The following is a 14527-nucleotide window of genomic DNA, read 5'->3' on the forward strand; positions in this document are numbered from 1 at the left end:
AGAGTGAGAACAAAGGCAATTCATTTTTAACATCTGATTTAACACAAGACAGAATTCATGAGAAGACAAAATAAATTGCATAAGAATAATTCAGAGTTCACCCTGTACAGATTCAAGAATCCACATAGATCATCCATCCATATAGATAGCATCAGAGTTATCCTCAGTGAACACGTTTTAGATAGATACCAGACAATATTATTCTATCACATTCAATAGTCAGTCCTCTGGTTACTGTAACAGAGAGATACATTTTGGCCCCTCAGAGGGGGATGGGCTGACTAGTCCTTCGGCATTGTCCTTTTGTTCCTGGACCATTTTCCATGCCGTGCCGGGTGACAGAGAACACGTAAATGAGGGTCGAGCCTACAAATCCACATCCTTCCCACAAACAGATCTTCTTCTCAAAGGGCTAATATCTAGAGCCCAGAGTTTTTCCTTGTCAGTTCACAACGCCAGGAAAAACTCATTGCCCTCAAGGTTAAATGTGTCCAAATGATTTCCAGTCTTTGGCCCAATCAGGAGGCTTCTCAATCATGTGTGTAAAGGTAACCTAGCAATTAAGGGCGTTGGATCAGTAACCAAGAGGTTGCTGGTTTGAAACCCAGAGCAGATTAGATTTTTTTTAAATCTGCTGATGTGCCCTTTAGCAAGGCACTTAACCCTAATTGCTCCTGTAAGTTGCTCTGTCAAGCCTGGTCTGATACTGACCTTCCCATGACATTGGCCTGTGGTCTAGTCCTCTGAGGTGCCAAACAGGGGATGATGCATCAGTAAACATCCTCTGGGATGCCAGGAAATATCACCACTGTCTTACTATACACTGAATCTCAATGAGCAGCACGGTGGGGTTTGTGTTATGATAAACTCATCTCTCTCCGCGTTCAGAGGGGATATTGTTTATGTCTACTGTCAGGTGTTTACAGCCCCAGTGAATACTGTACATGTTCGCTATTGTTCTTGTGTGTGTGGTTTAGCCCAAATTGGTTCTGGGCACTACCGCTTTTTACTTGCTGTCTGTGTCGGTTAAGATTAAAAAGACGGATGACTGTATCGCAAACGCTGACAAGCAAATCTTCCTGTGCCTGTGGCACTCTCCTCCACTCTTTGTGAAGCGGAAGAATCAGAGATAGCTGTTGGTGCACAGTCTTTCTCTCTACATCTCTGTCTCTGTTCAAACAAACACGCCAACCTTCCCACTGACATAAACCAGACAGACAGGACATTTTAACTCATCAATTCTAGATGCTTTTGAGAAGAAAGCAGCACCAAACTGCTGGTCTGATACATAACGTTCTGAGAACCAGATGTTTCTTAGAGCTTGGTGAGGTCCTGGTTGTCCTACGGTGTATGGTTATTTTTCACACAATGGTGCACGATAGTTGTTCGGCTTGGAACATTCTCAGCACATTTAAAGAACTTGACCCAAAAACATAATTTTCTTGCTATTTCATTACTTAAATCGAACGTTTCCCAGAAGTTCAAACATGGTTACATTGCATTTCAATTTTGGAATGTTATAGCAATGTTGTTCAACTGGTTTGACATTGGAAATGTTCTCAAATAGTTCAGATAATGTTAAGAAACAACGTTCTTCTGTGGGAATTTCAGTACTTCAGTGTAATGTTTCCTACAGGTTTCCTCGCGGTTCTTTTTAAAGTCATGTTCTCAAATTGTTCCGAGAACGGTAAGAAAACTTCCCATAAAAACCACAAGAAAACGTTAGTAACATCCAGAGAACATTCTAAGAATGTTACTTATTTGTGTCTGTTTTTTGTTTTACTTGTGGGGACCATCCTTGTGGGGACCATCCTTGTGGGGACCAGAAGTCCTCCCAAGGATAGTAAAACAAGGAAAATTCAGAAAGGTGGGAACATTTCGCCGATCCCCACGAGGAAAAAGGCTATTTTAGGCTTAGTGGTTAGGTTTAGGGTTGGAGGAGGCATATCAATCCTTTGTGTAAAGGTAACCTAGTGATTTAAGGGCGTTGGACCAGTAACCAAGCGGGTTCGAATCTCAGAGCTGATTAGATTTTAAAAACTCTGATGTGTCCTTTAGCAAGGCACTTAACTTGAATTGCTCCTGTAAGATGCTCTGGATAAGACTGTTCTGATACTGACCTTCCCATGACATTGGCCTGTGGTCTAGTCCTCTGAGGTGGCAAACAGGGGATGATGCATCAGTAAACATCCTCTGGGATGCCAGGAAATATCACCACTGTCTTACTATACACTGAATCTAAATGAGCAGCACGGTGGGGTTTGTGTTATGATAAACTCATCTCTCTCCGCGTTCAGAGAGGATATTGTTCATGTCTACTGTCAGGTGTTTACAGCCCCAGTGAATACTGGACATGTGTTGGCCATTGTTCTTCTGTGTGTGGTTTAGCCCAAATTGGTTCTGGGCACTACCGCTTTTTACTTGCTGTCTGGTTTGGGTTACAATTAAGGTTACGATTAGGGTTAGAGGTTAGGTTTAGCATTAGGGTTAGGAGTTAGAGTTAGGTTAAGAGTAAGCGTACAGGTTAGGGAAAATAGGATTTTGAATGGGAATCAATTGTTTGGTAAAACAAACGTGTGTGTGTGCGTGTGTGTGTGTGTGTGTGTGTGTGTTTCCAGTAACTACTCTAAACAAACCCATTTATACAAATTTCAAAACGCCTTTCAGACCTTTTTTGTCCACCCAGTGAATTTTCTGCTTTGGAGCCATATCTTCTGAGTCTTATCTCCGCAGTGAGTGACTCTTGGCTGACGATAGGCGCTAAATTAAATTGATTAGGCCTAAAGAGGCCTGGTCATCCGAGTCATCTCCACACTCCATTCCTGGGTCTCTCCAAGGCTCTCATTAATCGGGGGCAGGCCGAGCGGCGGGCAGGCCGAGCGGCGGGCAGGCGACGGTGCATGTGTTGATTAGGTACTGGAGTGGTCCCTGGTTCACTGGCTGCTGAGGAAATGAAAGAGGTTGTTTGGAAGCGCTTCACACGAGGAGGAGACACAGGGAAAAACGGAAATCACTGTTTTCTTGGAAAAAAATAATCCACTCTGAAATTCAAATAGGCTGTTCTGTAATGCTAAACTGGAGGCTAGTTAGCTCTCTCTGTCTCTTGTCAAGAACCGTGTTTTAATGTGCAGTGTAAATGCTCATAGACTGTGACAGGAACGGTTGAATAGGACTCCGGTCACAATTGCCATGGCCAAAATAGGGCTTAATGTAACAGTGCTGGCAGAGCCCATCCACTAGTTCACTGAAAACCTGAGAGGGATTCACATTGGAGAACCGGTAACAAGAGCCAAGCCTAATGTGGCTCTGTGAGTACACTGTACTGTAACCTCCAGCTGTTGAGTAACATCATGGTTTACAGTCAAATGCTTTTGCTTTATTTTTGTCTCCAGGGTATCTCCACCGACACACCGTGTCCATCTGCGTTCCGCCTTCCACATTCCACTATCTGTATCACTCACGGGTCACATGGTCTCTGGCAGTGATATAAGGAATAAAACACACTCTGCCACACACCTCAAACACACACTTCACGCGTGGCTTCCTTTATTGCCTCGGATAACAATGTGGGATGAGAGGCCAGGTGGTAGTGTTAACCCTTCCACTGCCTTGGATGGGATGATGTAGTGGTGTGTGTGTGTGTGTGTGTGTCTGTGTGTGTGTCTGTGTGTGCGTGCACCCATATTTAGGCTCTGAGGATCAATGTCTGCAAGTCCAACCTTAAGCCCTCTGTAGATTTCACAGTTTTTCACCTCCCACACTTAGAACTGCATCTCCCAGTGCTAGTAGCTGCCTGCCTGTCTAGTCTATACCACATCGCCCACATTGACACAGTTTGCTACATAATTCATGGACATTCTGGGGGTTGATCATTTCTTTGTAAGGAAAAATACATTCTGAAATTTCAAAGTGGAAATTACAAATCTCTGTCTCTGTCTCTTCCTCTCTCCCTCTCTGCCTCTTCCTCTCTCCCTCTTTCTCTCTCTCACTCTCTCTCTGTCTCTTCCTTTCTCTCTCTTCCTCTGTCTCTCTCTATCTCTTCCTCTCTCTCTCTGTCTCTTTCTAGCTCTCTTTTCTCTCTCTCTCTGTATTTTATATTTTCTCTTCTTTTTCTCCATTCAGCTGTGCCTCTCTCATATTTTGGTGTGAGAGCGTGGAGCGTTCCAGCAGGTTGCACTAGAAAGCTTAGAGTCTGCCTGGCCCTGACAGCACCAGCTCTGGGTTTGGATGGCTGTTGGCTGTGACAGCTCTGATTGGTCTGTTTCTGTGCCCTGTGTGATGGAGCATCGCCCTTCTGCTCTCTGCTCTCCTCTAGTAATCAGCCACGCCACTTCAGCAGCGCTGCATTACGCGAGGCTACACCACGCTAGTCAACACAACACTTTCCCCCAAAAAACAAACAGGTAGCCTAGCTACCAATGATCAGGCCGGCATTCGTCTAGGACTGGACTGTCGCTTGGCTCAGCCAGCTCACAGTGCCAGTCAAATCATCCAGCAAAAGTCTTATAAAATAAATCTTTGCGTAGGCCTGTATTCTCGGTTACTGCCTGCAGAATTGGCCCCGCTGCTTTTTGGATGTGGGTTCTGTGGCTGGCTGTGCGATTGGTGGGTTTGATTGAAGTGAGCGGTCCTGGCTGGAATGAGATGTGGACTGTGACTGACAGACGTGGGCACAAGGACCAGATGCCTTAACTACACCATGTTGTAAACCCAAACAGTAGTCCTGCCAATACTGCCTGCCCATCTTCTCCTCTGTCATTTATGAGCTTCTAAATGAGCAGCTGTCACTGCCACACACACACACCTATGTACACACATTCTGCACAGTCCTACAGTATGTATGTATGTATGTATGTATGTATGTATGTATGTATGTATGTATGTATGTATGTATGTATGTATGTATGTATGTATGTATGTATGTATGTATGTATGAATGATGGGACTTAACTGAAGAATGAATACAGGAGTTCATCGGGACTTTGCTTTTCTCCAACCGATGTGTGCTCTAAATAAATATACGGTGTATATTTATGAACATATGGCAAGTCAATACCTAAATGAAAGGTGGAAAGGACTATTTAAAAACCTGTACAGTTTGTGAGTTGGGAAACAGGCGGAAGAGGGGCACGTTTCAACAGCACCACCATCATCCCTCTACTAGTACTGCACTGACAAAATATACACATTTATTTACTTACAAAATAGCATGATTCCTGTGAAGAAATGTTTTATTCTTCATGACTGTAATTCATGTTAACTTTTACAACTGTTTTAATATGATTAATTTATGAGTCATTTGTTTTCAGATATGTTTTCCCAAAAACTAGGAGGCTTATTTGTACATTTGTGTTCTGGATAAAGGGTCTTTGAAGTGAAAGTAGCACAGGGCTGTGCTGTGAAGCCTGACAGCAGAGCACCAATACGAAAGAGCCCAGAGCACAGTGTGGGTTGTATGGATGGTAACTCAAAGAGAGAGCAGGAGAGGAGGAGGGGGATGACGTTTTATTCTTTCATTTTTCCCCCCTTTGTAGTCAGAGAGAAAAAGTGAGTGTGGGTTTCTTACTCGTGCTCAAAGTGCCTGCCTGCGCTTCACATATTTCATAGCGTAATCTCTGTGTTTGCCTCTCATCTGACTGTGTACCAAGGAGGCTGTTCTCTTTGGGGACTGCCTGGCTGTGACTGTAGAGTGGTGGGTTTCTCCCTGAATCTCTCTCTCCCAGCCACACTGGATGCATGTATTATTAAGTTGACCCACGGTATGTTCAATGTGCTGATGTGTTCGCAGTGGGGGAACACATAGCTCAAAGTGTGTGTGTTCCCAGAACCAATGTTATTGCCTCTCTTTGGTTTCATATCAGTGTCTCTACAAAGTCCTATTCAAACCAGACTGTACAACATTTTTTTTTTACTTTTTTTTTTTAACCTAACTAGGCAAGTCAGTATTTTCAATGACAGCCTAGGAACAGTGGGTTAACTGCCTGTTCAGGGGCAGAACAACAGATTTGTACCTTGTCAGCTCGGGGGTTTGAACTTGCAACCTTCCGGTTACTAGTCCACCGCTCTAACCACTAGGCTACACTGCGTGAGAGTGAAGACAAAAGGTGTTTCCACATGCACTATAAATATGATTTATTCCTTTACTCCAGGGTCTTAAGTCCAGGGCCACTTCTGACCGACCTGATATCATGCTTGATCGGGGTGAGCAGCATGTATGGCTGATGATGATTTGTTTCTGTGTGTTTCATGGCTGGAGTTTTAACTGTCAAACGCCAGCCTGAGAGCCCAGATCTCTGTCAGAGCAGCTCACTGATACACTACCGTATCCCGCAGTTAAACCACCTGCTCTTCTAAATGTCACTGGCTGAAGGGTGACTGATGTCGGACACACTGTAGCTGCGCCACTGAAGACCTCTCTCTCTCTCTCTCTCTCTCAGCTGCCCCCTCTCTCTCTTTCTCTCTCTTTCTCAGCTGCCCCCTCTCTTTATTTCTCTCTCTCTCCCTCTTTCGCAGCTGCCCCCTCTCTTTCTCTCTCTCTCAGCCCCTCTCTTTCTCTCCCTCTCCCTTTCTCTCTCTCTCTCAACCCCTCTCTCTTTCTCTCCCTCTCCCTTTCTCTCTCTCTCTCAACCCCTCTCTCTTTCTCTCCCTCTCTCTCTCTCTCTTTCTCTCTCTCAACCTCAGCCGAAATACAATCTTAAGCCATTTTTTTTGTTTAACAAGGCACAAACTGTGGACTAATACATGTTTATAATTAAGCTTAGAAAAAGAAGATGAATGAATATCTATGATATGCAACTGCAATCATAGTGCAGAGAGACTCCTTTAGGTTTGCTCTATTCAACGTGATTACATGTATTACATTTTCTTGTGCTCTTATGTTTGCCACTTTCATGTTGAATTGATTGTTTGTCACAGCATTGTAGGACCCCAAATGCAGACGGGGTGATGGAGAAGCACATACTGTATAAGTTATGTGAAACAATGAATGCGAATATAATACATGGTAATTAGTTACGCACATTAAATATGACATTAGCACAAAACATCTTAGCATTTTATGCCTGTGAGTTTAATTTCCCCTACCGCTAAAGGCTTTTAGTAGAGAATTATCACCGTGGGTCATTTTATGATCAGTTGTCTAAATACCCCGGTGATGCTTTTGTTTACTTTACCTTTATGAGTTTGCACCTGATTTGCGCAGACACCATATGGCTGTTTCGCAGGTTGCCCACGCGGAACATGAGGCACAGTTTCCCGTCGCGCTGCGAGATCACTGAGTCCTGGCTAAACATAAGCGTCTCTGCGCGCTTCTTAGGCTGGGACATTTTAATGAACATGCAGCCGATCAGAAAGGCGTCCACGATAGACCCCAGCAGCGACTGGAACAAGAAGAGAATGATGCCCTCTGGACATTTCTCCGTTATGTAGCGGTAGCCGTAGCCGATGGTGGCCTCGGTCTCTATGAAGAATAGGAAAGCGGAGGGGAAGTTGTAAACGTTGGCAACGCAGGGGGTGTAGGACGAGTCGTGACCATGGTTTATGTCTCCTCTGATATAGGCGATGATCCACCACATAGAGGCCATGACCAGCCATGCTACTGTATAGGTCAGAACAAAGATAAGTAAGTTCCATCGCCACTTGAGGTCCACCAAGGTGGTGAAGAGGTCGGAGATGTATCGGCTGGTCTCCCCGCCGAGGTTCCCGTGCTGCACGTTGCAACGACCGTTCTTCTCCACGAACCGCTGGCGTTTCTTTTTGACAGGTGCGGTAAAAGCGGTGGTGTCTCGGTTTGTATTCACTACCTGATAGTCCTCCCCAAATTTCCTCCGTAGCGCAGCCATAACTTTATCAGAGTATGAAAAAAATCACTTGCAGTTTTGATCCATTACTTTGTCTTTGTTTCACAAAGACTTGTTATCTGTAGCGCGTAAAGGTGTCCATGGCCAATAACGCGCTGCGCATGGATCTGGGTATCCTCCTCTAAACAGTGCACTCTTTACAAAAGCTTTTAACCTACTCTCACAGGCTTTAGTTTAACATTTTCCACAAAAAGATATGATGGGTTGGTGTGCCATAAGGAGGTGATGGTTATTCACTCGCTGTCCCTCTGCTTTCGATTAAAGTGAGAGTGCCCTCGGAGTAGACTGTCTCCTGAACAGACATGACCACACTGAGTTAGCGAGAGACAGTGTGGTGTGTGTGTGTGCAAGAAAGAGAGAGAGAGGGGGGGGGGGTTATTCAATATAATTTATCAGCATTTTTTTTTAAATATTCAAATTAAATATATATATGTCATTCAAAAACAGTATTCCTTGGGGAGAGGTAGGCCTGCGGAGAGGATCATTACCAAAAACAACCACTTGATTAGGCGACGGTAGCCTAATGAAACTCGAGATGGTTGGACCCCATTCAGTTTCCTCGCTACCTGCTCTGAAGTCAGGCAGTGCCACCTTGCGGACAGAAAACGCACGTACAGTCGTATGAGCGTAGCGCAGGTGTCAATGATTTATTTAGTGGGCCTATAGTTTTCTTTTAGGCCGTCTATTAAAAACGGTCAAGTAAAAACAGTGTTTATTCATTTACTCCAATTTGCTTTGCAGCAACTTTCATGTGCACTCTATTTCTACACAGCTCCAAATTCAAACCCCTTTGCTAATGTAGTTGCTCTTCTTTAGTTTCCTGTGGAGAGGCTGTTATTGATTCAAACATACTACAGGCCCTTTTCAGACATGTCCCAGAGGACATCTTCAAAACAGTGGGCAGATTTGACCTTGGCACTTGCTGCTAATCAGCCCAGCACAAAGGAATGTATTGTAACTGTAGAAGATGGCTGAATCCTGTGTATAGTTATGCTATATTGTTAATTCCTGTTCGTCCGATTCTGCATTGATTGAACTTCATAACCATCTATATGTCTCCTAGATCTATCTGTCGGACCTGCCTGGTGTGTTCCTTGTTCTTCATGATGCTCTCTGCGCTTTTAACGGACCTCTGAGACTATCACAGTGCAGGTGCATTTATACGGAGACTTGATTACACACAGGTGGATTGTATTTATCATCATTAGTCATTTAGGTCAACATTGGATCATTCAGAGATCCTCACTGAACTTCTGGAGAGAGTTTGCTGCACTGAAAGTAAAGGGGCTGAATAATTTTGCACGACCACTTTTTCAGTTTTTGATTTGTTAAAAAAGTTTGAAATATCCAATAAATGTCGTTCCACTTCATGATTGTGTCCCACTTGTTGTTGATTCTTCACAAAAAAATACAGTTTTATATCTTTATGTTTGAAGCCTGAAATGTGGCAAAAGGTCGCAAAGTTCAAGGGGGCCGAATACTTTCGCAAGGCACTGTATGTGTGCCATTCAGAGGGTGAATGGGAAAGACAAAAGATCGACAGTAAGTGCCTTTGAATTGGGTATGATAATAGGTGCCGGGCACACCAGTTTGTGTGAACTGCAACGCTACTGGGTTTTTCACACTCAACAATTTCCCTTGTGAATCAAAGATGGTCCAACACCCAAAGGACATCCAGCCAATTTAACACAACTGTGGGAAGCTTTGAAGTCAACATGAGACGGCATCCATTTGGAACGCTTTAGACACCCTGTAGAGTCCATGCCTCGACAAATTAAGGCTGTTCTGAGGGGCAAAGAGGGGTGTTCTTAACGTTTTGTACAATCAGTTTATATCAAAACAATTATATACTGTATCACAATGGGGCTGTGTAATCATTTGGTTTAGGCTATTTATAGGCCCAACTTATTCTGGCTTTACCTTGTGTTTATAGAGAGAGAGAGAGAGAGAGAGAGAGAGTAGTGTGGCTGATGACATAGGTCCGTTCAGCAGAGCAGTTGGATCAAATACATTATCTGTTGCAGTAATACAATCATCTGTTACTGCCATTAACAGGCCCACAAGGAGATAACCAGCTGTTTCACTGTGATTAGTCACTTATGGATAGATTCCCAGTTATCTAACGGACAGATAGACAATGAATGGGTGTGCTGTTGTGTCCAAATGGAATGAGAATGGGTTCCCAGAGGTTAGACACTCAACAGATCTTTTCGGATTACTTTTTTTTAACCACCTACAGTACCGTCAAAGTTTGGACACACCTACTCATTCAAGGGTTATTCTTTTTTTTAAACTATTTTCTACATTGTAGAATAATAGTGAAGACAGCAAAACTATGAAATAACACTTATGGAATCATGTAGTAACCAAAAAAGTATTAAACAAATCAAAATATATTTTTGATTCTTCAAAGTAGCCATCCTTTGCCTTGATGACAGCTTTGCACACTCTTGGCATTTTCTCAACCAGCTTCACCTGGAATGATTTTCCAACAGTCTTGAAGGAGTTCCCGCATATGCTGGAACTGTTAGCTGCTTTTCATTCACTCTGCGGTCCAAATCATCCCAAATCATCTCAATTGGGTTGAGGTTGGGTGATTGTGGAAGCCAAGTCATCTGATGCTGCACTCCATCACCCTTCTTCTTAGTCAAATAGCCCTTACACAGCCTGGATGTCTGTTTTTGGTCATTGTCCTGTTGAAAAACAAATGATAGTCCCACTAATAACCAGATGCAATGGCGTATCTTTGCACAATGGTGTGGTAGACATGCTGGTTAAGTGTGCCTTGAATTCTAAATAAATCACTGACAGTTTCACCAGCAAAGCACCCCCAGACCATCACACCTCCTCCTCCATGCTTCACGGTGGGAACCACACATGCAGAGCTAATCCATTCACCTACTCTGCATCTCACAAAGACACGCCGGTTTGAACTAAAAATCTTGAATTTGGACTCACCAGTCCAAAGGACAGATTTCCACAGGTCTAATGTCCATTGCTCGTGTTTCTTGGCCCAAGCAAGTCTTATTATTGATGTCCTTTAGTAGTGGTTTCTTTGCAGAAATTTGACCATGAAGGCCTGATTCACCCAGTCTCCTCTGAACAGTTGATGTTGAGATGTGTCTGTTACTTGAACTCTGTGAAGCATTTACTTGGGCTGCAATTTCTGAGGCTGGTAACTAATGAGCTTATCCTCTGCAGCAGACGTAACTCTGGGTCTTCCTTTCCTGTGGCGGTCCTCATGGGAGCCAGTTTCATCATAGCGCTTGATGGTTTTTGTAACTGCACATGAAGAAACTTAAGTTCTTGACATTTTCAGGATTAACTGATGGACTGTCATTTCTCTTTGCTTACTTGAGCTGTTCTTTCCATAATATGGACTTGGTCTTTTACCAAATATCTTCTGTATACAACCCTGCCTCGTCACAACACAACTGATTGGCTCAAACACATTAAGAATGAAATAAATTCCACAAATTAACTTAACAAGGCACACCTGTTTATTGAAATGCATTCCAGGTGACTACCTCGTGAAGCTGGTTGAGAGAATGCCAAGAGTGTGCAAATCTATCATCAAGGGAAAGGGTGGCTACTTTGAAGATTTTCAAATATAAAACACTTGCTTGGTTACTACATGATTCCATGTGTGCTATTTCATAGTTTCGACGTCTTCACTAAGAAAATAGTACAAATAAAGAAAAACCCTTGAATGAGTCGGTGTGTCCAAACGTTTGGCTGGTACTGTATGTTGAAATAAGAGTATTGAGTCATTGCTTTCCTCTGGAAAAGAATATCACAGACTGACTGGTTTAATTTTCCCTCTGGCTCTAAATTATAGTGAGAGAGATATCAAATAAAGAAATTATGTGGATTCTTTGCAGGTTTTCATTGAAAGGCCTGTTGAAAACTGTATTAAAAGCATCCATCAGAAATTATATGGCAGATTAATATAATGCGAAGTATTGCTTTCAGCTGCTCCCACAGTGTGTGTGTGTGTGTGTGTGTGTTTAGTGTGTGTGTGTGTGTCATGAATATTGAACTGAACTGAACCAGTCTTTTTATAGCCCCCTAGAGTGATGTCATTTTGAATATTGTATAGCTACCCGTGTGTTTATGCTAGAGACCGTCTTGTAGTGGATACAGCGCAATCCCCTCTTTCCGCTGTCAGCCGAGATGTAAAGTTTGCGCCCATTCCATAACATGGGGCTTGTGAAAGCCGCCTTCTGTTTGTACATGAAAGGATCCGGATAAGAAAGTCATCACAAAATCAGCTGTAGAACCCAAACCGTGTGAGCTACAAAGTAATATTTCAAAGAGGTCTTCTCACAAAACAGACTGTCCAGACCAAACTGTTGGAGCTATGTCACCAAAATCGAAAGGAGACTCTCACAAACACGAAGGTGTCAGTTGTTTTGCTCTACTACACACACAAGCTTCATGGGAGTCATCTGAATTGAACCCTGTACTGGGCTGTAGAAATTACAAAAAGTGCATAGGGGGTCAAATGTGCCAAAAATAATGTGACAAAATATGAAATATTTTCTTATCTTTCAGATATAGGACAGACACTTCAAAACCTTGTGGCATATTATTTATTTATTTTTGACTTTCCATTTTGCCTTCTATGAATGTGCTATTCAATGTGTTTATATGGGGTACAGCAGTAAAGGCAAAATTCAATGTTTCATTAAATCATTTTTTAAAATATATATTTGTTTATACCTACAGGGGTCCTAAAATTCCAAATCAAATGCCTGAATGATCAATTTTATGACCATCTTAAAACAATTCCATATGTTAGCTTAGTAGATGATGCGATCTAAGGGCTACTATAGCTAATCTTAACCACGGCTCCTTTTTACTGATAACTACTAGGACATAAAGCCCAAACACAAGCCCATCATGAGCCAGAGAAGCCAGGGTCAATGTGCAGACATAGCGAGACGGGGGGGGGTATCCTCCGTGTACAATGTAAAACACCAAATAAGGCATAAATTAGGCCGATACCCGCTAATTATCGAAATCCAGAAAAGAGACGTTAAATTCTACAAATTCTACAACCACCTAAAAAGATGCAATTCCCAAACCTTCCATAACAAAGCCATCACCTACAGAGAGATGCACCTGGGGAAGAGTCCCCTAAGCAAGTGTGTCCTGGGGCTCTGTTCAAACACAAACAGACCCACACAGAGCCCCAGGACAACAACACAATTAGATCCAATCAAATCATGAGAAAACAAAAAGATAATTACTTGACACATTGGAAAGAATTCACAAAAAAACAGATCAGACTAGAATGCTATTTAGCCCTAAACAGAGAGTACACAGTGGCAGAATACCTGACCACTGTGACTGACCCAAAATTAAGGAACTCGTTGACTATGTATAGACTCAGTGAGCATAGCCTTGCTATTGAAAAAGGCCGCCGAAGGCAGACCTGGCTCTCAAGGGAAGACAGGCTATGTGCAGACTGCCCACAACATTAGGTGGAAATTAGATGGACTTCCTAACCTCCTGCCAAATGTATGACCATATTAGAGACACATATATCGCTCAGATTGCACAGACTCACAAAGAATTCAAAAACAAATCCAATTTTGATAAACTCCCATATCTATTGTGTGAAATACCACTGTGTGCCATCATAGCGAGATTAAAAGGCAACTGGTGAAGAACAAACACCATTGTAATTACAACATATATTTATGTTTGTATATATCATTTTGTACTTGAACTATTTGCACATCATTACAACATCAATATAGACATAATGTAACATTTGAAACAATTTTAATATTTTGGAACTTTTGAAAGTGTAATGTTTACTGTTCATTTTTTAATTAATTTTATTTATTTCACTTTTGTTTATTATCTATTTCACTTGCTTTGGCAATGTAAACAAATGTTTCTCAAGCCAATTAAGCCCCTTAGAGAGAGAGAGAGAGAGGCCATCAAAAGGAACATAAAATTCGACATACCAATTAGGATCTGGCTAAAAAAACTTGAATCGGTTTTAGAACCCATTGCCCTTTATGGTTGTGAGGTCTGGGGTCCGCTCACCAACCAAGAATTCACAAAATGGGACAAAATGGGACAAACACCAAATTGAGACTGCATGCAGAATTCTGCAAAAATATCCTCAGTGTACAAATGTAAAACAACAAACAATGAATGGGTTCTATAACTGAGTCAAGTATTTTTTTGGCCAGATCCTAATTGGTATGCCGAATTTTATGTTCCTTTTTATGGCATAAATTGAAATTGAATTGCGAGAGAGAGTTGTAAAAACATTAGCCAGAAGTAGTCAGCTAGAGAGCAGGAGACAGTCCACCGGGCTGCCAGCCAAGATCTTCTGTCTGGAGGGAGAGAGGCTAGAATCAATACAATCTAATTAGACCCAATCAAGTAGAACAAAATGCACAAACACAGAGATGGAATTAGTGGAAGCATTTGGGATATTTGAAATGGTGTATATGCATCCCAGTAACATAGTCTCATCGGGGATTTAGTGGTAAAATGTTAGGTGGGTGATACTTCAATGCATTTTTATGCAAAGGTTGGGTAAACTGTTGAGCAAAACAAAGGTTGGGTAAACTGTTGAGCAAAACAAAGGTTGGGTAAACTGTTGAGCAAAACAAAGGTTGGGTAAACTGTTGAGCAAAACAAAG

General features: G+C 42.4%; 1 long non-coding RNA gene and 1 pseudogene across 1 annotated transcript; one reads left to right on the forward strand and one right to left on the reverse strand.

Annotated features, from left to right (window-relative positions):
- The window catches only part of LOC135555772 (G protein-activated inward rectifier potassium channel 1-like), a 32813-nt pseudogene extending 24621 nt beyond the window's left edge, over positions 1-8192 (reverse strand).
- Positions 7683-9229, forward strand: LOC135555773 (uncharacterized). The gene is made up of 2 exons (XR_010457898.1): positions 7683-7762; positions 8923-9229. It is a non-coding gene; the product is annotated as an uncharacterized LOC135555773 (long non-coding RNA).
- The last annotated feature ends 5298 nt before the right edge of the window (positions 9230-14527 follow it).

The sequence above is a fragment of the Oncorhynchus masou genome, chromosome 15 (assembly GCF_036934945.1).
Source record: "Oncorhynchus masou masou isolate Uvic2021 chromosome 15, UVic_Omas_1.1, whole genome shotgun sequence".
NCBI lineage: Eukaryota > Metazoa > Chordata > Actinopteri > Salmoniformes > Salmonidae > Oncorhynchus > Oncorhynchus masou.